The following is a 24,365-nucleotide window of genomic DNA, read 5'->3' as shown; positions in this document are numbered from 1 at the left end:
AATTTATCATGACATTTTTCCTCACCAAGAGTTTCCTGGTACCAAGTTTTTTTATGTTGGCTTTATCCTATGTCACATGGGTGCGGGTGCGGCACTTTCAAAAAACTTGGGTGCGGGGGTGCGGCAAAATATATATATATATATATATATATATATATATATATATATATATATATATATATATATATATATATATATATATATTTGTGCAGGGAAGGGGTCGAGCCCCCTCCCTGCGCCCTCTTTGTGCAGGGGAGGGGTCGAGCGGATGAGTTGTGGAGCTTGATTCAGAGTTTTTGCCCTTGCAGAAAGGGGGGGGCGGGGGCTCCCCCCGGCCAATTTTTTTTTAATAAAAAAATTGGACACACCCAAGGTCAGGTTGACCACACCTGGTGCCACACCTGCGTCGAGTCGCGTCGACGCGAGTGCGGCACCCTGCTAGCCGAATCCCTGTGACATAGGCTTTATCCTATTGGTCCAAGGATAAACACCTATGTTTTTACACGCTCCCAGCAAAGCTCAAGGATCTGAAGTTTCTTTGCTCCAAGATGGAAGAGGGAAATGTTCCACTATTTTATCTGAAATTGTTGGCAAATATTCAAACTGGTAACATTTGTTACTTTCAGTCTGCCGTCCAAAATTTAATGAAGCTTTTAACTGCCAGACCTGAGCTACTTGTAAGCAGCTTGACCCACCATATCCCAACTAGCTCAGAGCTTTGCAATAGAAAATTTCTTGTGTTAAACCTATTCAACCATATTAAAGATCCTAATCAAATTTTCTTTCATTAGAAAAGGTAATTACTGATTCAAAAACCTCATAAGATTTCTCCGGTTGATCATGGAATACATGCAGTGAGAAAAGTACTAGATATTGAATAATCAAATGGGTGACTTAGTTCTCTTATTTGGAAGGCAAAATTAAATTGAGTGTGTGATTCACCAAAGCTAGTCATGGTTATCTTGTATATCAGTAGTTTTAACATCCATGATGAGAGATGAGAGAAAGTATCCTGAATAAAAACCAAAAGAGCAAATTCATTCAACCTTGAATAGCTTAAAGAAGACATGAAGGGGGGATTTTGGATTTATGAGCCTTACTAAAAGCCCTTCTTGTCCTGAAAGAATTCCTGAAAGCATTCTGTTTCCGTTTTTTCTTGAGCACAGATTGAAGATTCTTACGAGCAAATTTCCGTGCTTTCTTCCCAAGTTTACCCATTTCCTGGCAAAACAAATGAGAACAATACATCATAACGTCAAGAAGACTCAAAACCAGAGCTAAATCAAATGAAGAACCAAATCTAATGCATTGTAATAACACATCCATGCACTTACAGAAATGAACAAATTAAAAAAGAAAAAAAAACTGAAGCAACTATTGATTCTTAGAAAAACTACTGATGCAATATTTTTATTGAGTGAATAGCAAGAAGCAAATATTAACTTTCAGAAAAAATGATGTAATATATTTAACAAGTGAAGCAAGAAACAAAGCATACAGGTCAAAACTGCAAAGGGTCCCTAGTGCACCTGAGAACTCAAACACGAAATGCTTGAGATTCCATGACAAAACGCTTGTAATGCATAAAGAAAATGAAGATTCATTCAATAAAAGACAAGATCTATCTCCTTGAATTCACAACCAGATAAGATATTCTTTTTCAATTTTTCTTGGTTGCAACTTTACCTACATAAGAAACAACCTTCCCATAACTACTCTATCAGTGTTCGACATGTGGAATTGAAAGCTAATTCCAAGGAATCAAGAATTTTTCAGGCAAAATTTTCATTATAAATGGAACACATAATCTACAAAATATGAGGTGCAGACATTCTTAGGCATTATTTAAGAGCAGCACTATTCTCTTTTTTTGCATACATCCCTACAATGAATTCAAAAAAAAGTTCCAATTGGATCTATTTTGCTTTCAATTGCACAAACAAACTGGTGACCTTAAGGGCATGTTTGGATGCAAAATTCATAAATTCACTTTTCTGGATTTTCTGCTTTTCAATTTTTTAAATATTCTGGAAAAATAGTGTTTGGATGCATTTCATATATATATATATATATATATATATATACATAGAGAGAGAGAGAGAGAGATGGGAACATGCTAAATGGGCACAATGCTAAATGAAACATGCAATTGGATTTCCATTGTTTTTTTTCAAAATTCGAACCCCATAGATGTGTTCAGCATGATTGATTTACTAGAAATCCTAATTTGGATCAAGCATTTTGGATGGAAAAAAATGGTATTTGGAGGCTCGAAAATTTATGAAAAATTGTAGGGTATTGATTTTTGAAACCTTATAAAAACCTATTCATGCATCGGAGTCAAATGCTCTAAGAAGTGATTCCTATAAAAACAAGCATATAGATCACATCTGTACAGTCAAAATTTCGAAAAGCACCAAAAATCTAAGAGCATGTTTCATTTAGCACTGTGTCAATTTAGTAGGTTCCCATCTCTCTCTCTCTCTATATATATATATATATATCATAGATTTTAAATTTTTCACAGTTAGGTTGTCCCATTTATTAAATCTGACTGATTTCGAATCTTAATGCATAATCAAGAGTCCAAATTTACCTTCAGCCTTATGATTTTATCAATGTTGTGAATAGTGTTGAGGCGTAAGACCCACTCATGAAGCGAGGCGTAAGATTCACAAAAAATATTAAAAATTTGACCAAATAAAAAAACAAAATAAAGCATCATTTATGTACTATTAATAAATAATTAGATATTAAGTGGACAATCTAAACTAAATTATAAAACTAATTCAAAGAAATGACTACAATGCAATAATTTAACTGATCCAACAAAGAAGATGTGATTATTTAACCAAGGAACAAGACCAAAAATCACAATAACTAGCAAGAACCACTCTACATATTTGTATAAAAGACAACATAATGCTATACACCACACATAGTTATACTTAGCAAACACAATTATATAATACAAATAGCATGCAGCTAATAAATAAGCAACAAATCAATGAATTACTAAATCAATATATAATTAATTAATTAATTAACAAGAACAAAGTAATTTTCTTATTAACAGGCCCGATTGTTCAAGAAGAACAGAGGAAGGGAAGAAGAAAAACGAGGAGGAAAGAAGGGGGGGGAAGAAGAAAAGGAAGTAGGAGGGAAGAAGAAAAAGAATATCAGAAGAACGATAAGAAGGGGAAGAAAAACAGAAGAAGAAGAAGTTGGGCAGAGGAAGAAGGAGAAGAACAGAAGAAGAAAAGAGAGAGACCTAAACAATCGGGCCTCCCTTGTTTTTTTAACCTGAGGAGAAGAAGATCTGCAGAAGGAAGGAGAAGAAGATCTGTAATAACTGTGAATTTTACCAGATAAATAAACTTAAAATTTATGTTATTAAGCCAATACAGGGATATTTTATTGGTGTTTATTCGTACTTGGATCTCGGACATCCTATTTGGATCTTCAATATTCCAATTAGAAATTTTTTTATTTGGATCCATAATAGTGGTCTAGATCCATGTATGGTAATTTGGATCCATAGCTCCAAATCAGGGTATGATGAAAACTTCAGACCCTTAGATCTGAATCTCTTAAATGGTTTATGAACAAAACAGATCCTGGATCCAGTATAATTACGTAAACACCAGGATAAAGTAATCGGATCCATAATTATTCAAGTTGGATCCTTCTTTGGAATTTTTAAATATTAGTGCAAATAGAAGATTTGGATCTGCGGATGGATCCGGATAGACACAAAACTTGGAATCAAGAGAGCATATGGGTCGCGGGTCGCAACCGATCCAAAGTCGCACATACATGTGCGTTAAAATGAAAGCACAATAAAAAAAAACTAAGGTTAAAAGAAAGGACTATGCAAACCCTAAAAAGGGTTTGCTTTTGAGTTAAATGAGAGAGGGTTTTCAGGCAGCCGCTGGAAAATTAGAGTAACCACTCCCCCACGATCTCCTTCCATCTTCCCTCCCTCTCTCACGCTCCTCCCCATCCCCACTCTCCATTTCGTTATCTCCCTCACTCTCTCTTTCGTTATTTCCTCTTTCCCTCTGCTTCCTCTCCCTTTCATTGTCTTGCTGTCGCAGGAATTGGAGAAGGGCTCATAGTTGCATCCAAGATCTGCAAAGAAAAGAAGGGAAAAAAAAACTCAACAGAGGTAGGTTTTTACTGTGTTTTTTGCATATGTATTAAGTTATCAGTGTGTATTGGATTTGCCGAAAATCCCAAATCTTCGATTTGGGGATTTCGGATTTTTTGTAGTAGGATTTTATTATGTTTTGCACATATACTGTGTTTCAAGCCTGTACTACGTCATAGTTTACCCCAAACTGAATGGATTTCAATTAGTTTTTTGGTTTCGTATGGAGGTAACTTTGGGGATTTTTCCTTCCCTCCATCCATACCCTTTTGGTAGGTCCAATTGAGACTAAATCACACAGAAAGAGCAAGGATGCACTGGTGCTGCCTCAAACTTTGCGTATGCGACATAGAGACGTTGATTCTTTTTGGGTTTTCGAGTATGTCATGTAGGACTTCATGCAGAAATCTTTCTGCTGATAAATCATGGTGTCAGATGGTGAATGTAGGGTTGATACGATTAGGCAATTCGATAGGAATAGTTGGCTGTGATTAATGGGTGAATCTTTGTTCGGTGGGTGTTACTTGTAATAAAAATCTGACACGGGGTGCTTCGTTCACCCAGTTATGTATGTATTTTGACAAGTATGAAATATCGGTTTTCAGTATTGTTGAGCTTTGAAAATGTTCTTTATTAGCTGCAGCGTTATGGCGTTATTCTAAATTTCTTTTTTCTTTGTTTTAACATTTTATGATGCAGGCTATTATAGGTTCTGAACTCTTAAGCTTTCACTGTCTTGCATGTTTTGAAAGTTTTGATGCTCAGGTTATGGTATGATTTGATTAACTTTTTGGCTGAAATTAGTACAAGTGTTGAATTCTTAAACTTTCAGAGTTGTGCATGTTCAAGTGGTGGTTAGCGCCTGCTGATTTTAATTTAAAATATGTACCGACCTTATAATTGGTAATTAGATAATGTTGCAACTATAATTGTGCACTGATTTTGAAATTTAAGGTAGGTTTTTCCTATGGTTTCTGCTAATTATTTGTATCAAGCACGCTCAGCCTATGTGAGTGGGTTTAACAGATGCACGGGCAGAATCTTGGTTCTGCATGCGTGCTTTACACAGATTTTGGTTTAGCACATTTTTTTTTTTTTTTTTTGAAAGTCGGTATTAGAGCTTCTATTTTGTCTAAATCAGGGTTTATGTTTGGGAAACATAGAGTCTTGATTCTGCGTGATTGCTACACCCTGAACCATAGAGTATACACGCTTGATGTTAGGAAAATCCACATGCAAGCACATGAATTCTGGGCTAGTGGACTCAGTGAAACGAAATCGATGGTAATCTGTCCAGACCAGGGAATATATTTCTATGATATATATATATATATATATATAATATGTTTGGATAGGAAGATAATTATTTGCCATTTGCTTGTTCGATTTTGTTCACACATTTTTTTTTATAGATGCAATGAAAAAAAAATAACATCAACAAATTTTTTTTGGTTACAGAGTTGTTGGTTGGTAGTTCCTGTAATCTATTATAGCGAACTCTGTGAAGTGCCCTATGTAATTTCATTTGACATTTATGGGTTAAATACAATGGCTGAATGATAATAGGTAATAAAGTTGTTAAAAAAAATAAATTTCTGTGAGGATCCATGATAGAAATTACATTTTTATGTGTTAAGGTCCATGACAAAACTCTGAATCGGTGCATTTTCTGCATCTTAACACATATCTGAATCTATGCATTTTCTGAAATGTAAAAATACTACAGTATGTGTTTGCCTATCTATAATTCCAACCCAACTATGTGCTCAACTTGAAAATTGGCAATTGTAATATTAAAAGATCTGTCATGAGTCTCAAGCATCTAAATGAATGTGAAAGAAAGAGAAAAAAAAAATCAGTTTAGTAGTATATGAATGATCTTTATTAGTAACTCTCAGTTTAAGCTTCTGTAAAAGCAAGTAAGTTGCATGTGCCATGATTCAGTCTTACAAATGAATATGAACAACAAATGTCGTGACTCTACATAGATTGGTGGTTGTTCTTATGGTGGGTTTATATAACTTGAATCGTGGAGAATGGTTGTTCATATGCACTTTATCTATGCAAAATGTGAGTTGCGTTAGGCTGATGCATAAACTCTTTATATCTGTGAGTTTGATTTGAGCCTGCTTTTGTTCGCATATGCTAGTTAGAGATGTATAATTGTGAGATGGAACAAAATATTGAGAGCTTTATACCTGAACTTGTTTACTTGTGATTAGAAAATTGAACATGTGATTAAGTATTTAAACCAGTGTTACTTATTTGATTAGATGTTAAGTCCTGTTATGTTTTGTGATTTAGAATTTGTGCTATGCAGTAAATTAGTCTCATGTTAATTATTTCTTAATAGCATGCTTTACTGGATATGGTTAATCAAACATATTACATACCTTTTACACAATACTTCTGCAAAAATCATGGTAATTACCTACTTAGACAGTTGTAGTCTAATTTCAATCTATTTACCATTTTTTTTGGTAGCGAATAAATGGAGCATCATGGCGTCGCATTTGGAAGTAGTCAAGAGATCTCAGTTTTTCAGTGTTTCCTGTTTGAACTCTGATTAGTAGATTTACATTCCTGTTATGAGATGTAATTATTGACATTAATGCTTCCATTAATGAATAATATGTTTTTAGTACTTCTCTGTTTTACCATGTAATGCGCCCAACTCTTGTTTTCACACTTTCACTATTTCAAAAAAAATATTTACTCCAAAATTTTTACTATAAAAAGTTGGGGCGTTACAACTTTGGTATTAGAGCAGGACTGAAAAATCTGAGATCTTGGCTCTTCCAGCGACTGCGATGGCTCTGTAAGTATGTAGAAATGTTGTTTTCTTAATGTAGAGATAAAAACATATAATTACATATTATATTTTCATGAATTTATAACTAAGGTTGTAACGACCTTTTTATTTGCTCAAACAAATGGCTTGGGTAAATCATTGCAATGATTTTATGAAGATGCTACATAACTTGGCCGAAGTGGTAGGCCAGCAGGTTGCTGCAATGCAGCTGATGGGCGACAATTTACATTTGGTGACCCATTAGAGGATACATAGAAGATGAGTGCCACCTAAAGTACGTTATAGACTTTTTCTGGATGGGAAACATGGATGCGCTTGAAGGCGTAGCTTCCCAAGCGAGTTTCGTGTCAACTCCTGCGAGAGTTGAAGTTCTAGACCGAAACTCAGAGACTGCTTGTGTATTTTACCTTTTCGAAAATGATTGGTGAATCGTAACGAGTCTCAAAATTATTATCCCCTGCGTTTCCGGCACGAAGGAGGAGAAGAAAAGAAGAAGAAGAAGAAGAGATGAAGGAGAGAGAGGGGTACGTACCGAATGGACCCTCCTTCTTCTTCTTCCTTTCGACAGAGGCAAGAGAGAGACCTTCGACTTCCTCCTCCTTCCTTTCGGCAGAGAGAGAGAGAGAGGGCCTTCTTCCTCTTCTTCTTAAAAGAACACGAGAGGGTTCTTCTTTTTCCTTTCGGCAGAGGCGAGAGAGCCCTAAACAATCGGGCATCTCTCTTCTTTCCAAAATCGAGAGCCTATTGCCTCACAGGCACTTGCGCTTCATTAACGTGCCTCAAGGCAAAAGCGCACCTTTTACGCTATCCATCAAAAACTTCAAATTAGTCTACCTGAAAGCTGAACACGTTCCATTCGACTAGTGATCCTAAAACAATGACTAAGAGAATAAGCACTCTCCCAAATAACCATACCAACAATGATTCAGACATAGAACACTATATAAGATGATCACAACAAAATTACTTTTCCCCCAGAATAACCATATAAACCCCTTCATTTCTGGCACGGCAGGGAGTCTACCCCCTGCCTTTCCGGTAGGGGGTCCACCCCCTGCCTTTCCGGCAGGGGGTCGACCCACCCTGCCGGAAACGCAGGGGTTAAACCCCTGCATTTCCTGCATGGGGGGTTGACCCCCTACCGGAAAGGCAGGGGGTTTAACCCCTGCTGGAAACGCAGGGGTTAAACCCCCTGCCTTTCCGGCTGGGGGTCGACCCCCCCTGCCGGAAATGCAGGGGGTCGACCCCCCCTGCCGGAAAGGTAGGGGGTTAATCCCCCTGTCGGAAACGACGAACGACGGGGACGGCTGGCGAACCTGTCTTCGGGCGGCGGCGATCGACAAACGACGATCGGCAAACGACGTCTGGCAGGGGACGGTGAACCAGGAACGACGAACGACTGGCGGGAGCGACAACAGCAAAAGAAGAAAAGGAAAAGAGGGTTGGGATAGGGTTATGCGACACTTAGCGACGGAGTAATTCCGTCGCTAAGCCGCCGTAAATCAAAAACAAGTAAATGGCGACGGAATATATTCCATCGCCAAGTCCGTCGCTACGTCGCGACGGTAAATTGTCTGTTGCAAACACTGTCACCAAACGCTGCGTCCGTTACAACCAAATATTCCGTCGCAAAATCCACCGCTAATTAGCGACGGATTTTGCGACGGGATATAGTTCATCACTATTTTCGTAAATTTCAGCGATTATAGCGACGGATGTGTTTCGCTCGGTAAACCGTCGCTAACTAGCGACGAAATAATTCCGTCGCTAATAACCTATTTTCTTGTAGTGACACATGTTCTCTCAATTGAGCTATTTAAGTCAATCTCTAACTGTGGGGCTCTCCACAATCCTCTTACTGAGCACAAAATGCTCTATCATATGAGCTGCCATAACCATGGTCTTCATTTATAGGTGTTCCATAAGATTAAATTTAATTCACCACTAATTAGAGATAGTGCCACCATAAATTCCAGTAATCCCCCCTACATAACCAATTTTTGGTTAAATGAAACTCATAAAGCTATATAATCATGTTTTATAATAAGACCCTATAGCAACACTTGATCCAAAACCAGGATCCAACATGATGGGTTTGGCCATGTCTATGGATGCAAACCAGTTGTAGTTCTTACCTAAGTATAGACATGAATCAGATCTCCACCATAACATCAGATCTTAGTGGTGTATGTTTGAATAAAGATCATAATAATTTAGGGTTGAAGATCGGATAGGGTTAAATATACGATATGAGTTAGACATGTTTTCTCCATATATGGATCCTTTAAGTAAGATTCAAATGTACATTCATAATGGGATTCCGATATTTTCAATCAGTTTACTTTTGCATTCGGATCTCAAATTGATCCAATGCAAAATCTGACCAGATTATGTCTTGCATATAAATAACTTCTTTTTGTTCTATGTTTCGGGATCTAGTATCACCACATGTATTTTGGATTTGGATTCAACTTTACCTCATCATATTTGAATTTGAATTTGAATTTGAATCTACTGTTTAAATTTGGATTCAGATTCGGATCCTAAAAGATCTAAGCCCAGTTCTACCCGTTTGCACCAATGTCAGATTCGGCCTGATTCATATGGAATCCGTTCTCAGTCAATTCAATTCAAAGAGGCTGATTTACCTATCATTTCAAACTCTGTTTTAGTATTCTTAATAGATTTTTTACATTTTAAATATTTTAATAACACGTGTCATCCAGTGGTGAAAAGTACGGATTCAATCCGATTCGATTTCATTAAGAGTTTTTTTCTTGAGAAACCGATTTTAACAACACTGGTTCGCACCCTATGAACAACGATCTGTGAACTGTGATAAAAAGAACCCTAAACCCCAGCATCGCGTTTCCCTACGAATCCCCGCCAAAATCTCTTTCTCTCTCTCTGTCTTTCTGCCGAAAGAAGAAGGAAGAGGAGGTTGTCCCCCCACCCAGGTACTCTCTCTCTTCTTTGTCTCTTCTTCTTCTTCCGTTCTCCATCTTCTTCTTCTCTTCGTTCTTCTTCTTCTCCTTCCTCTTCTTCTTTGAGTTTTACTTAATTATTTGGTTTTAAACTTTAGTTGTATATTCCTTGATTAATCGAATCTCGTAGTAATTATGTTTATGTATAAAAATTTGTTGCGTATTGTGTTTTTATAAATTAAGCTTTCAAGAGAAGACGTCCTATCCTAATTTTCATAAAAACCATGTATGCATGCCTCATGCCCATATTGTATCCACGTTCGTGGACATAACCTTAAATAGATAGTTTATTTGTTAGATACTTACAAAGATCAAGGTGCTGCATTAATGTTGTTTTTACATATTATTCTCATATCTTTCGGTATTTATTTGAGTTTTTTTATTTCTCATTGTTATTTCTTTTATTTATTTGTGTTTTTAGATATTTTTTTTTTTTAAGATTTTAAAAATGTGTTTTTAAGGCTTATGCTTTACTCCTCTCTTCATATTTTAGTGGAACCCTTCTCTACGCCCCATCGCTTTTCACAACATGGTTTACATCATTGTTTCGGTGAAGATGGTGTCAATTGATCGATGTTTATATGGTTATTCTGTGGGAAAAGTAATTTTGTTGTGATCATCTTATATAGTGTTCTATGTCTGAATCATTGTTGGTATGGTTATTTGGGAGAGTGCTTATTCTCTTAGTCATTGTTTTAGGATCACTAGTCGAATGGAACGTGTTCAGCTTTCAGGTAGACTAATTTGAAGTTTTTGATGGATAGCGTAAAAGGTGCGCTTTTGCCTTGAGGCGCGTTAATGAAGCGCAAGTGCCTGTGAGGCAATAGGCTCTCGATTTTTGAAAGAAGAGAGAGGCCTGATTGTTTAGGGCTCTCTCGCCTCTGCCGAAAGGAAGAAGAAGAACCCTCTCGTGTTCTTTCAAGAAGAAGTGGAAGAAGGCCCTCTCTCTGCCGAAAGGAAGGAGAAGAAAGCCAGAGGTCTCTCTCTCGCCTCTGTCGAAAGGAAGAAGAAGAAGGAGGGTCCATTCGGTACGTACCCCTCTCTCTCCTTCGTCTCTTCTTCTTCTTCTTCTTTTCTTCTCCTCCTCCTTCTTATTCTTCCTATGCTGATCTTGTAACGCCCCAACTTTTTATAGTACAAATTTTGGAGTAAATTTTTTTTTTTGAAATAGTGAAAGTGTGAAAACAAGAGTTGGGCGCATTACAGGGTAAAACAGAGAAGTACTAAAAACATATTATTCATTAATGGAAGCATTAATGTCATTAATTACATCTCACAACAGGAATGTAAATCTACTAATCAGAGTTCAAACAGGAAACACTGAAAAACTGAGATCTCTTGACTACTTCCAAATGCGACGCCACGATGCTCCATTTATTCGCTACAAAAAAAAATGGTAAATTGATTGAAATTAGACTACAACTGTCTAAGTAGGTAATTACCATGATTTTTGCAGAAGTTCTGTGTAACAAGTATGTAATGTGTTTGATTAACCATATCCAGTAAAGCATGCTATTAAGCAATAATTAACATGAGACTAATTTACTGCATAGCACAAATTCTAAATAACAAAACATAACAGGACTTAACATCTAATCAAATAAGTAACACTGGTTTAAATACTTAATCACATGTTCAATTTTCTAATCACAAGTAAACAAGTTCAGGTATAAAGCTCTCAATATTTTGTTCCATCTCACAATTATACATCTCTAACTAGCATATGCGAACAAAAGCAGGCTCAAATCAAACTCACAGATATAAAGAGTTTATGCATAAACCTAACGCAACTCACATTTTGCATAGATAAAGTGCATATGAACAACCATTCTCCACGATTCAAGTTATATAAACCCACCATAAGAACAACCACCAATCTCTGTAGAGTCACGACATTTGTTGTTCATATTCATTTGTAAGACTGAATCATGGCACATGCAACTTACTTGCTTTTACAGAAGCTTAAACTGAGAGTTACTAATAAAGATCATTCATATACTACTAAACTGATTTTTTTTTTCTCTTTCTTTCACATTCATTTAGATGCTTGAGACTCATGACAGATCTTTTAATATTACAATTGCCAATTTTCAAGTTGAGCACATAGTTGGGTTGGAATTATAGATAGGCAAACACATACTGTAGTATTTTTACATTTCAGAAAATGCACAGATTCAGATATGTGTTAAGATGCAGAAAATGCACCGATTCAGAGTTTTGTCATGGACTTTACACATAAAAATGTAATTTCTATCATGGATCCTCACAGAAATTTATTTTTTTTAACAACTTTATTACCAATGATCATTCATCCATTGTATTTAACCTATAAATGTCAAATGAAATTACATAAAGCACTTCACAGAGTTCGCTATAATAGATTACAGGAACTACCAACCAACAACTCTGTAACAAAAAAAATTGTTTATGTTATTTTTTTTTCATTGCATCTATAAAAAAAAATGTGTGAACAAAATCGAACAAGCAAATGGCAAATAATTATCTTCCTATCCAAACATATTATATATATATATATATATATATATCATAGAAATATATTCCCTGGTCTGGACAGATTACCATCGATTTCGTTTCACTGAGTCCACTAGCCCAGAATTCATGTGCTTGCATGTGGATTTTCCTAACATCAAGCGTGTATACTCTATGGTTCAGGGTGTAGCAATCACGTAGAATTGAGACTCTGTGTTTCCCAAACATAAACCCTGATTTAGACAAAATAGAAGCTCTAATACCGACTCTCAAAAAAAAAAAAAAAAAATGTGCTAAACCAAAATCTGTGTAAAGCACGCATGCAGAACCAAGATTCTGCTCGTGCATCTGTTAAACCCACTCACATAGGCTGAGCGTGCTTGATACAAATAATTAGCAGAAACCATAGGAAAAACCTACCTTAAATTTCAAAATCAGTGCACAATTATAGTTGCAACATTATCTAATTACCAATTATAAGGTCGGTACATATTTTAAATTAAAATCAGCAGGTGCTAACCACCACTTGAACATGCGCAACTCTGAAAGTTTAAGAATTCAACACTTGTACTAATTTCAGCCAAAAAGTTAATCAAATCATACCATAATCTGAGCATCAAAACTTTCAAAACATGCAAGACAGTGAAAGCTTAAGAGTTCAGAACCTATAATAGCCTGCATCATAAAATGTTAAAAAAAAGAAAAAAGAAATTTAGAATAACGCCATAACGCTGCAGCTAATAAAGAACATTTTCAAAGCTCAACAATACTGAAAACCGATATTTCATACTTGTCAAAATACATACATAACTGGGTGAACGAAGCACCCCGTGTCAGATTTTTATTACAAGTAACACCCACCGAACAAAGATTCACCCATTAATCACGGCCAACTATTCCTATCGAATTGCCTAATCGTATTAACCCTACATTCACCATTTGACACCATGATTTATCAGCAGAAAGATTTCTGCATGAAGTCCTACATGACATACTCGAAAACCCAAAAAGAATCAATGTCTCTATGTCGCATACGCAAGGTTTGAGGCAGCACCAGTGCATCCTTGCTCTTTCTGTGTGATTTAGTCTCAATCGGACCTACCAAAAGGGTATGGATGGAGGGACGGAAAAATCCCCAAAGTTACCTCCATACGAAACCAAAAACTAATTGAAATCCATTCAGTTTGGGGTAAACTATGACGTAGTACAGGCTTGAAACACAGTATATGTGCAAAACATAATAAAATCCTACTACCAAAAATCCGAAATCCCCAAATCGAAGATTTGGGATTTTCGACAAATCCAATACACACTGATAACTTAATACATATGCAAAAAGCACAGTAAAAACCTACCTCTGTTGAGTTTTTTTTTTCCTTCTTTTCTTTGCAGATCTTGGATGCAACTGTGCGCCCTTCTCCAATTCGTGCGACAGCAAGACAATGAAAGGGAGAGGAAGCAGAGGGAAAGAGGAAATAACGAAAGAGAGAGTGAGGGAGATAACGAAATGGAGAGTGGGGATGGGTTTTGAGGAGGAGCGTAAGAGAGGGAGGGAAGATGGAAGGAGATCGTGGGGGAGTGGTTACTCTAATTTTCCAGCGGCTGCCTGAAAACCCTCTCTCATTTAACTCAAAAGCAAACCCTTTTTAGGGTTTGCACAGTCCTCTCTTTTAACCTTAGTTTTTTTTATTGTGCTTTCATTTTAACGCACATGTATGTGCGACTTTGGATCGGCTGCGACCCGCGACCCATATGCTCTCTTGATTCCAAGTTTTGTGTCTATCCGGATCCATCCGCAGATCCAAATCTTCTATTTGCACTAATATTTAAAAATTCCAAAGAAGGATCCAACTTGAATAATTATGGATTCGATTACTTTATCCTGGTGTTTACGTAATTATACTGGATCCAGGATCCGTTTTGTTCATAAACCATTTAAGAGATTCAGATCTAAGGGTCTGAAGTTTTCATCATACCCTGATTTGGAGCTATGGATCCAAATTACCATACATGGATCTATACCACTATTATGGATCCAAATAAAAAAAATTCTAATTGGAATATTGAAGATCCAAATAGGATGTCCGAGATCCAAGTACGAATAAACACCAATAAAATATCCCTGTATCGGCTTAATAACATAAATTTTAAGTTTATTTATCTGGTAAAATTCACAGTTATTACATTCTTTCCCCCTAAAAAAAGAATTTCATCCTCGAAATTCGTTACAAGGACTAAACAAACAGACAAATATTTTCTCTTTCAAGGGGTCGAGTCTGCTTAAAATAAATCTTCGGTTGACTTCTTTGGGCAAAATTTAGCAATATGTCCTGGTTGCTCACATTTGAAACACTTGCCAGTATAGAGAGGGCAAACTCCGAAGGGATGATCTTCGTTGCATCGTCGACACTTTTGTTGAACATTTGGTTGTTGTGATTGCCTTTGTTGATGACGGTTCTTGTAGCCTTTCTGACGCTTTTGGTTTTTAGGAGGTGGTGTGAAGTCCCTTTCACAAGGATTTTTCTCATTAGTACTCACCTTGATCTGTTGCTCGGGTTTATTCCATTGATTCTTTTGCTCTTTGACCCAGTCTTCTTCCAATAGGGTCGCTACTTCGATGGCCTCATCGAGTGATTTTGGCCCTCGGGTGAACACCTTGGTCCTCAAAGCTGGCTTCAATCCACGAGCAAACTTCATTGCTCGATCCTCTTCCACGGTGTATACATTTGGGCAATATCGTTCTAGACAGCGAAACTTAGTGATATAATCCGCTAGCATTGTTGCCCCTTGTTGTAGGTCTAAAAATTCTTGCATCTTCTTTCTACGTTCATGCTTAGGGAAATATGCAAAGTTAAAAACCTCAACAAACTCGTCCCAAGTAACTTTTTTTATTCTGAAACTTGACCGCAGAGATCGTGTCCCACCACTTCTCAGCGTGGTCCTTCAAACGATAGGTACCAAAGTTCACCTTGTGTTCCTCTGGAACATCCAGAACACGAAAAATACGTTATATCTCGCGTATCCATGTCTCTGCAGCTTCAGGATCCGTCTTGCCCTTAAAAACAGGAGGATCCATTTCCATAAAGCACTTGTAAGTGACTGCACCTATGTTCTGCCTATCTTGGGCCACCTGTTGGAGGTTCACACCTACTTGTTGCATTGAAACCACCTGTTGTTGCACAACCTCGACAAGGTTGTTCACAGTGTCCATGATATCGTTGCACCTGGCCTTCCATGCCATCTATCAGGACAGAAACATAATAATAGTTAATCGTTAGGTTACACAATTATGCTTGCTAAGTAATATCCCTAGCAATCTTTCATAGTTCTCAAATACACGATGCACAATTCAATCAGTGCCACAATAAAATTTATTGGTGCAATAACTCATTCTATACATATATTCTTCGAACAACCTCAAGCGACACTGCATAAGGCCGCTATCATCAAAAAATCACCCTTCTAGACGACCCACGTTAGAGAATTTCCACTCTAACACACTATCCAAAAAATTACCACTCCGATATCATAAATAAGAAGTCATCACTCGAATGACATCGTTAGAAGATCATCATTCTAACGGCATTGCTGAAGAATCATCACTTCATTAGAAAATCATCATTCTAATGACATTGTTAGAGAATCACCACTCTAATGTCATTGTTGAAGAATCACCACTTCAACAACATCATTAGGGAATCACCACCCTAACGGCATTGTTAGAGAATCACCACTCTAACGACATTGCCGGAGAATCACCACTCCAACAACCTTCATTAGAGAATCACCACTCTAATGGCATCGTTAGGGAATCATCACCCTAGCGGCATCGTTAGAGAATCACCACTCTAACGGCATTGCCGAAGAATCACCACTCCAACAACCTTCATTAGAGAATCACCACTCTAATGACATCATTAGGGAATCACCACCCTAGCGGCATCGTTAGAGAATCACCACTCTAACCACATTGTCGGAGAATCACCACTCCAACAACCTTCATTAGAGAATCACCATTCTAATGGCATCATTAGGGAATCACCACCCTAGCGACATCGTTAGAGAATCACCACTCTAGCGGCATTGCTGAAGAATCACTACTCCAACAACCCTCATTAGAGAATCACCACTCTAATGACATCATTAGAGCATCATCACCCTAATGACAACGTTGGCATTACCAGGAATCACCACCTGAGCCAACACAACTCACCACAATCCCTTTCGACTGTGGTTGGGAAACAAGAATTTCCACAACGCTCTTTCAAAAACCATAACACCTAGAAGTCTGGTGTTATGTAGTCCCCAACTATGACCCTCTCAGGAGTCGATTGCCATCATCGGCAACCCAGAAGCCATTTGCTAAGCATATAACATCATTTACGTTCTCATCACCAAGAACAACTGGGGATCTACAACATCCTCCAACGAGGAACTCAAAAGTTCAATGGGCACAAACAAGGCTTTCGCCTTCTGTCCGAAAGATTATTCGGAAGGTACCCTTCATCAATGATAGGGTCACTAACATCTCCAACGAAGTTGGAAAAGGAAAAACATTAACTTAGAGCCTCATCCGATGACTCTTATCAACAGAATCATCGTTTCCAATGCGATTGGGAAAATAATTTTGAGACTCGTTACGATTCACCAATCATTTTCGAAAAGGTAAAATACACAAGAAGTCTCTGAGTTTCGGTCCAGAACTTCAACTCTCGCAGGAGTTGACACGAAACTCGCTTGGGAAGCTACGCCTTCAAGCGCATCCATGTTTCCCATCCAGAAAAAGTCTATAACGTACTTTAGGTGGCACTCATCTTCTATGTATCCTCTAATGGGTCACCAAATGTAAATTGTCGCCCATCAGCTGCATTGCAGCAACCTGCTGGCCTACCACTTCGGCCAAGTTATGTAGCATCTTCATAAAATCATTGCAATGATTTACCCAAGCCATTTGTTTGAGCAAATAAAAAGGTCGTTACAACCTTAGTTATAAATTCATGAAAATATAATATGTAATTATATGTTTTTATCTCTACATTAAGAAAACAACATTTCTACATACTTACAGAGCCATCGCAGTCGCTGGAAGAGCCAAGATCTCAGATTTTTCAGTCCTGCTCTGATACCAAAGTTGTAACGCCCCAACTTTTTATAGTAAAAATTTTGGAGTAAATTTTTTTTTTGAAATAGTGAAAGTGTGAAAACAAGAGTTGGGCGCATTACATGGTAAAACAGAGAAGTACTAAAAACATATTATTCATTAATGTCAATAATTACATCTCATAACAGGAATGTAAATCTACTAATCAGAGTTCAAACAGGAAACACTGAAAAACTGAGATCTCTTGACTACTTCCAAATGCGACGCCACGATGCTCCATTTATTCGCTACCAAAAAAAATGGTAAATAGATTGAAATTAGACTACAACTGTCTAAGTAGGTAATTACCATGATTTTTGCAGGTGTAAAAGGTATGTAATATGTTTGATTAACCATATCCAGTAAAGCATGCTATTAAGCAATAATTAACATGAGACTAATTTACTGCATAGCACAAATTCTAAATCACAAAACATAACAGGACTTAACATCTAATCAAATAAGTAACACTGGTTTAAATAATTAATCACATGTTCAATTTTCTAATCACAAGTAAACAAGTTCAGGTATAAAGCTCTCAATATTTTGTTCGATCTCACAATTATACATCTCTAACTAGCATATGCGAACAAAAGCAGGCTCAAATCAAACTCACAGATATAAAGAGTTTATGCATCAGCCTAACGCAACTCACATTTTGCATAGATAAAGTGCATATGAACAACCATTCTCCACGATTCAAGTTATATAAACCCACCGTAAGAACAACCACCAATCTATGTAGAGTCACGACATTTGTTGTTCATATTCATTTGTAAGACTGAATCATGGCACATGCAACTTACTTGCTTTTACAGAAGCTTAAACTGAGAGTTACTAATAAAGATCATTCATATACTACTAAACTGATTTTTTTTTCTCTTTCTTTCACATTCATTTAGATGCTTGAGACTCATGACAGATCTTTTAATATTACAATTGCCAATTTTCAAGTTGAGCACATAGTTGGGTTGGAATTATAGATAGGCAAACACATACTGTAGTATTTTTACATTTCAGAAAATGCACAGATTCAGATATGTGTTAAGATGCAGAAAATGCACTGATTCAGAGTTTTGTCATGGACCTTAACACATAAAAATGTAATTTCTATCATGGATCCTCACAGAAATTTATTTTTTTTAACAACTTTATTACCAATGATCATTCATCCATTGTATTTAACCTATAAATGTCAAATGAAATTACATAGGGCACTTCACAGAGTTCGCTATAATAGATTACAGGAACTACCAACCAACAACTCTGTAACCAAAAAAAAATTGTTTATGTTATTTTTTTTTCATTGCATCTATAAAAAAAAATGTGTGAACAAAATCGAACAAGTAAATGGCAAATAATTATCTTCCTATCCAAACATTATATATATATATATATATATATATATATATATATATATATATATATATATATATATATATATATATATATCATAGAAATATATTCCCTGGTCTAGACAGATTACCATCGATTTCGTTTCACTGAGTCCACTAGCCCAGAATTCATGTGCTTGCATGTGGATTTTCCTAACATCAAGCGTGTATACTCTATGGTTCAGGGTGTAGCAATCACGTAGAATTGAGACTCTGTGTTTCCCAAACATAAACCCTGATTTAGACAAAATAGAAGCTCTAATACCGACTCTCAAAAAAAAAAAAAAATATGTGCTAAACCAAAATCTGTGTAAAGCACGCATGCAGAACCAAGATTCTGCTCGTGCATCTGTTAAACCCACTCACATAGGCTGAGCGTGCTTGATACAAATAATTAGCAGAAACCATAGGAAAAACCTACCTTAAATTTCAAAATCAGTGCACAATTATAGTTGCAACATTATCTAATTACCAATTATAAGGTCGGTACATATTTTAAATTAAAATCAGCAGGTGCTAACCACCACTTGAACATGCGCAACTCTGAAAGTTTAAGAATTCAACACTTGTACTAATTTCAGCCAAAAAGTTAATCAAATCATACCATAACCTGAGCATCAAAACTTTCAAAACATGCAAGACAGTGAAAGCTTAAGAGTTCAGAACCTATAATAGCCTGCATCATAAAATGTTAAAACATAGAAAAAAGAAATTTAGAATAACGCCGTAACGCTGCAGCTAACAAAGAACATTTTCAAAGCTCAACAATACTGAAAACCGATATTTCATACTTGTCAAAATACATACATAACTGGGTGAACGAAGCACCCCGTGTCAGATTTTTATTATAAGTAACACCCACCGAACAAAGATTCACCCATTAATCATGACCAACTATTCCTATCGAATTGCCTAATCGTATCAACCCTACATTTACCATCTGACACCATGATTTATCAGCAGAAAGATTTCTGCATGAAGTCCTACACGACATACTCGAAAACCCAAAAAGAATCAACGTCTCTATGTCGCATACGCAAAGTTTGAGGCAGCACCAGTGCATCCTTGCTCTTTCTGTGTGATTTATTCTCAATCGGACCTACCAAAAGGGTATGGATGGAGGGAAGGAAAAATCCCCAAAGTTACCTCCATACGAAACCAAAAACTAATTGAAATCCATTCAGTTTGGGGTAAACTATGACGTAGTACAGGCTTGAAACACAGTATATGTGCAAAACATAATAAAATCTTACTACCAAAAATCCGAAATCCCCAAATCGAAGATTTGGGATTTTCGGCAAATCCAATACACACTGATAACTTAATACATATGCAAAAAACACAGTAAAAACCTACCTCTGTTGAGTTTTTTTTTTCCTTCTTTTCTTTGCAGATCTTGGATGCAACTGTGCGCCCTTCTCCAATTCGTGCGACAGCAAAACAATGAAAGGGAGAGGAAGCAGAGGGAAAGAGGAAATAACGAAAGAGAGAGTGAGGGAGATAACGAAATGGAGAGTGGGGATGGGTTTTGAGGAGGAGCGTGAGAGAGGGAGGGAAGATGGAAGGAGATCGTGGGGGAGTGGTTACTCTAATTTTCCAGCGGCTGCCTGAAAACCCTCTCTCATTTAACTCAAAAGCAAACCCTTTTTAGGGTTTGCACAGTCCTCTCTTTTAACCTTAGTTTTTTTTTATTGTGCTTTCATTTTAACGCACATGTATGTGCGACTTTGGATCGGCTGCGATCCGCGACCCATATGCTCTCTTGATTCCAAGTTTTGTGTCTATCTGGATCCATCCGCAGATCCAAATCTTCTATTTGCACTAATATTTAAAAATTCCAAAGAAGGATCCAACTTGAATAATTATGGATCCGATTACTTTATCCTGGTGTTTACGTAATTATATTGGATCCAGGATCCGTTTTGTTCATAAACCATTTAAGAGATTCAGATCTAAGGGTCTGAAGTTTTCATCATACCCTGATTTGGAGCTATGCATCCAAATTACCATACATGGATCTAGACCACTATTATGGATCCAAATAAAAAAAATTCTAATTGGAATATTGAAGATCCAAATAGGATGTCCGAGATCCAAGTACGAATAAACACCAATAAAATATCCCTGTATCGGCTTAATAACATAAATTTTAAGTTTATTTATCTGGTAAAATTCACAGTTATTACAGATCTTCTTCTCCTTCTTTCTGCAGATCTTCTTCTCCTCAGGTTAAAAACACAAGGGAGGCCCGATTGTTTAGGTCTCTCTCTTTTCTTCTTCTGTTCTTCTCCTTCTTCCTCTGCCCAACTTCTTCTTCTTCTGTTTTTCTTCCCCTTCTTATTGTTCTTCTGATATTCTTTTTCTTCTTCCCTCCTACTTCCTTTTCTTCTTCTCCCCCTTCTTTCCTCCTCATTTTTCTTCTTCCCTTCCTCTGTTCTTCTTGAACAGTCGGGCCTGTTAATCAGAAAATTACTTTGTTCTTGTTAATTAATTAATTAATTATATATTGATTTAGTAATTCATTGATTTGTTGCTTATTTATTAGCTGCATGCTATTTATATTATATAATTGTGTTTGCTAAGTATAACTATGTGTGGTGTATAGCATTATGTTGTCCTTTATACAAATATGTAGAGTGGTTCTTGCTAGTTATTGTGATTTTTGGTCTTGTTCCTTGGTTAAATAATCACATCTTCTTTGTTGGATCAGTTAAATTATTGCATTGTAGTCATTTCTTTGAATTAGTTTTATAATTTAGTTTAGATTGTCCACTTAATATCTAATTATATATTAATAGTACATAAATGATGCTTTATTTTGTTTTTTTATTTGGTCAAATTTTTAATATTTTTTGTGAATCTTACACCACTAGCTTTTTATCCCTTTTGTCACAAGCCTCCAAAGTGGTTGAGAAACTTCTAATTCAGAGTTAAACTTGAACCAACTCTATTGACACCACTAGAACTCTCCATTATATCTGAAAAGTGAAAAGTGAAAAGTGAAAAGTGAATAGAAAATATGTAAATAAAGTTAATAAACACTTCAAAAAAATAGTAACAAGAGCTCCACCCCTCTAACTGTGTGCCTGATAGAAAATAACAAAGGCAGGGGTTGAGGCAGGGGGGAGAGCCCCCTATCAGAAAACAGATCTGAGGCGGGCTCCGCCCCCTGCCGAAAACCTGCGACTGAGGTAGGGGGTGGAGCCCCCTGCCGAAAAACAGATTTGAGGCAGGGGAGCCCCCTGCCAGAAAATAAACTGAGACAGGGGCCTCCACCCCCTGTTGGAAAACACGAACAAGGTAGGGGGCTCTGCCCCCTGCCAAAAAATAAAATGAGGCAGGGGGCGAAGTCCCCTAACGGAAAACAGATCCGACGCAGGGGGCAGCCCCCTGCCGGAAAATAGATCTGAGGCAATGGGCGGAGCCCCCTACCGGAAAACAGGTCTGACGCAGGGGCAGCCCCCTGTCGAAAAACAAATCTGAGGCACGGGAGCCCCCTGCTGAAAAATAAACTCAAGCAGGGGCCTCCATCCCCTGCCGGAAAACACGAACGAGGCAGGGGGATCCGCCCCCTACCAGACGAAGGGGAAGAAGAACGGAAGAGGGAGGAGTGCATACTTGAGAGGACCGGTGGTTGGGGTTGCCGATGGCTGGCTGCGGCTACGATCGCCAGGGTTTGGGTCGCCGGCGAGACTGAAGGGGACGAAGAGCGAGGGACGGCTGGGGGAGAGGGAAAGATCAGCGGGGAGGGGTCTGTCGTAAGCCCCTCCCCTTGCGTAGCCTCTTTAGATTTCCGCCCCGACCCCGATAAACATTTTGGATCCGGATCGGGTCTGGATCGGACCCGACCCGAGTCCAAAATAAATTTTAAATATGGACAACAATAGGCTCGGTCAAAGTTGACCGAGTCTATAAAGTGGACGAACTCGGCCCCGATGCATTGACCGAGTCCAACACTTGTTGACCGAGTCTACCCCGTGTCTGAAGCCGCACCCGTGTCGGGGCGTGTCGACACGAGTGCATCGACCTCCTAACCGAGTCCATGTGACATCGGTTATATCCAATTATGCCTACATTGAAACCACATCCAACCCAGTTACATCCCTAGATGTGTCTGACATCTATTCAGCTATATCTTGATCATGTGGCTTGATCAAATTGCAAATTCTGCAGTCCAATCTACAGAATTGGAAGTGTCAATGACTCTTAAGGAAATGAGAAGGTTTGTTTGTTACATACATGTTATCATCGCAAAATTTTTACTTTTTGCGATTCAAACTGACCTTTGAAAAAGATTTTGAAAATAACTCGCCTCCGTTTTTAAAATGCGGGATTATTCCGAAGAATGGGACTCGCCTGTCGGTACGAGGTTCAACCGTTCCTGCCACCTTTAACAGGGGTAATTGAACCAAGGATCAATCTTATGCTCTACTCTATTCAACTTGCCTAAATCATATTCTAATTTCTAAATGCACATAGAATCAGGCATGTGCTATGAATTTTCAGAAAATGCACATTTGAAAACATGATGTTTGCTTTGAATGATTGAAATATTTAGAATAGGTATCACATGGAAAATCGTGAATTGGGATTTGAAATATACTTCTGAGAGAAATAAAATCGATTTTGAGGAATCCTTGACATTTGGTGAAAATCGATTCTGAGAGACTTGGTTTCTCTGAATTCAAACTTGGAAATTGAAATTCTAACTTAGAAAATTTGAATTTGGAACTTGGGAAATACTTGAAATATCATTGGCAAATCCATATTCTTTTGAATAAGACTTAGAAAAATTCTAACTTCAAACTTTGAAATTGACTGCATAACTTTGGAAAATTGAGTTTATGAACTTGAGAAACACTTGAAATATTCTTTGAAATTCAATGCTTTTGGGAAAATCGATTTTGCTATAAGACTTGGGAGATTTTGAGGAAATGAACTTCTTTGAATTGAGATTTGAATTGGAATTGGCAAATGCATGAAATGAATGAATATGGATTTGAGGAATTGAGAAATACTTTTTGTATTTTTGAGAAATGCAGTGCATTTTTGAAGTTAGCCTAAGAGTGTAGGCTGAATGTGGCTAATGTGAAGAGTGTAGGCAGAACTGATCTTTAAACCTTTCCATGACTGTTGTGGGATCAGCTACTTTAGGTAAACGGATCATATCTTTTGCGAGCATGTATTTCAGAACATTCTCTAGTGTCTGATCCAGAGGGGTGAACTTTCGATCCGTACTCCAATCCTTGCGCCTTGGCTTTTCTTGATCTTTCCCTTTATGCTGAGGACTAGATTGGAGAGGCTTATCATTATTGGAGAACTTTCCTTTTTGGCCCTTGGATCCCTCTGAAGGATGATCATAATCTTTCTTGTTGCTTTTGCTATCATTGGCAGA

The 24,365-nt window shown here is 37.4% G+C and overlaps 1 protein-coding gene across 1 annotated transcript in view; it reads right to left on the bottom strand.

Moving 5' to 3' along the window:
* LOC149818509 (uncharacterized) overlaps positions 1 to 24,365 on the bottom strand; it is a 639,703-nt gene that overhangs the window by 266,549 nt on the left and 348,789 nt on the right. The window lies entirely within an intron of this gene.

Source organism: Nuphar pumila, chromosome 13 (assembly GCF_984573655.1).
Source record: "Nuphar pumila chromosome 13, dmNupPumi1.hap1.1, whole genome shotgun sequence".
Taxonomy (NCBI): domain Eukaryota; kingdom Viridiplantae; phylum Streptophyta; class Magnoliopsida; order Nymphaeales; family Nymphaeaceae; genus Nuphar; species Nuphar pumila.
This window is presented reverse-complemented; position numbering and strand designations above follow the sequence as displayed.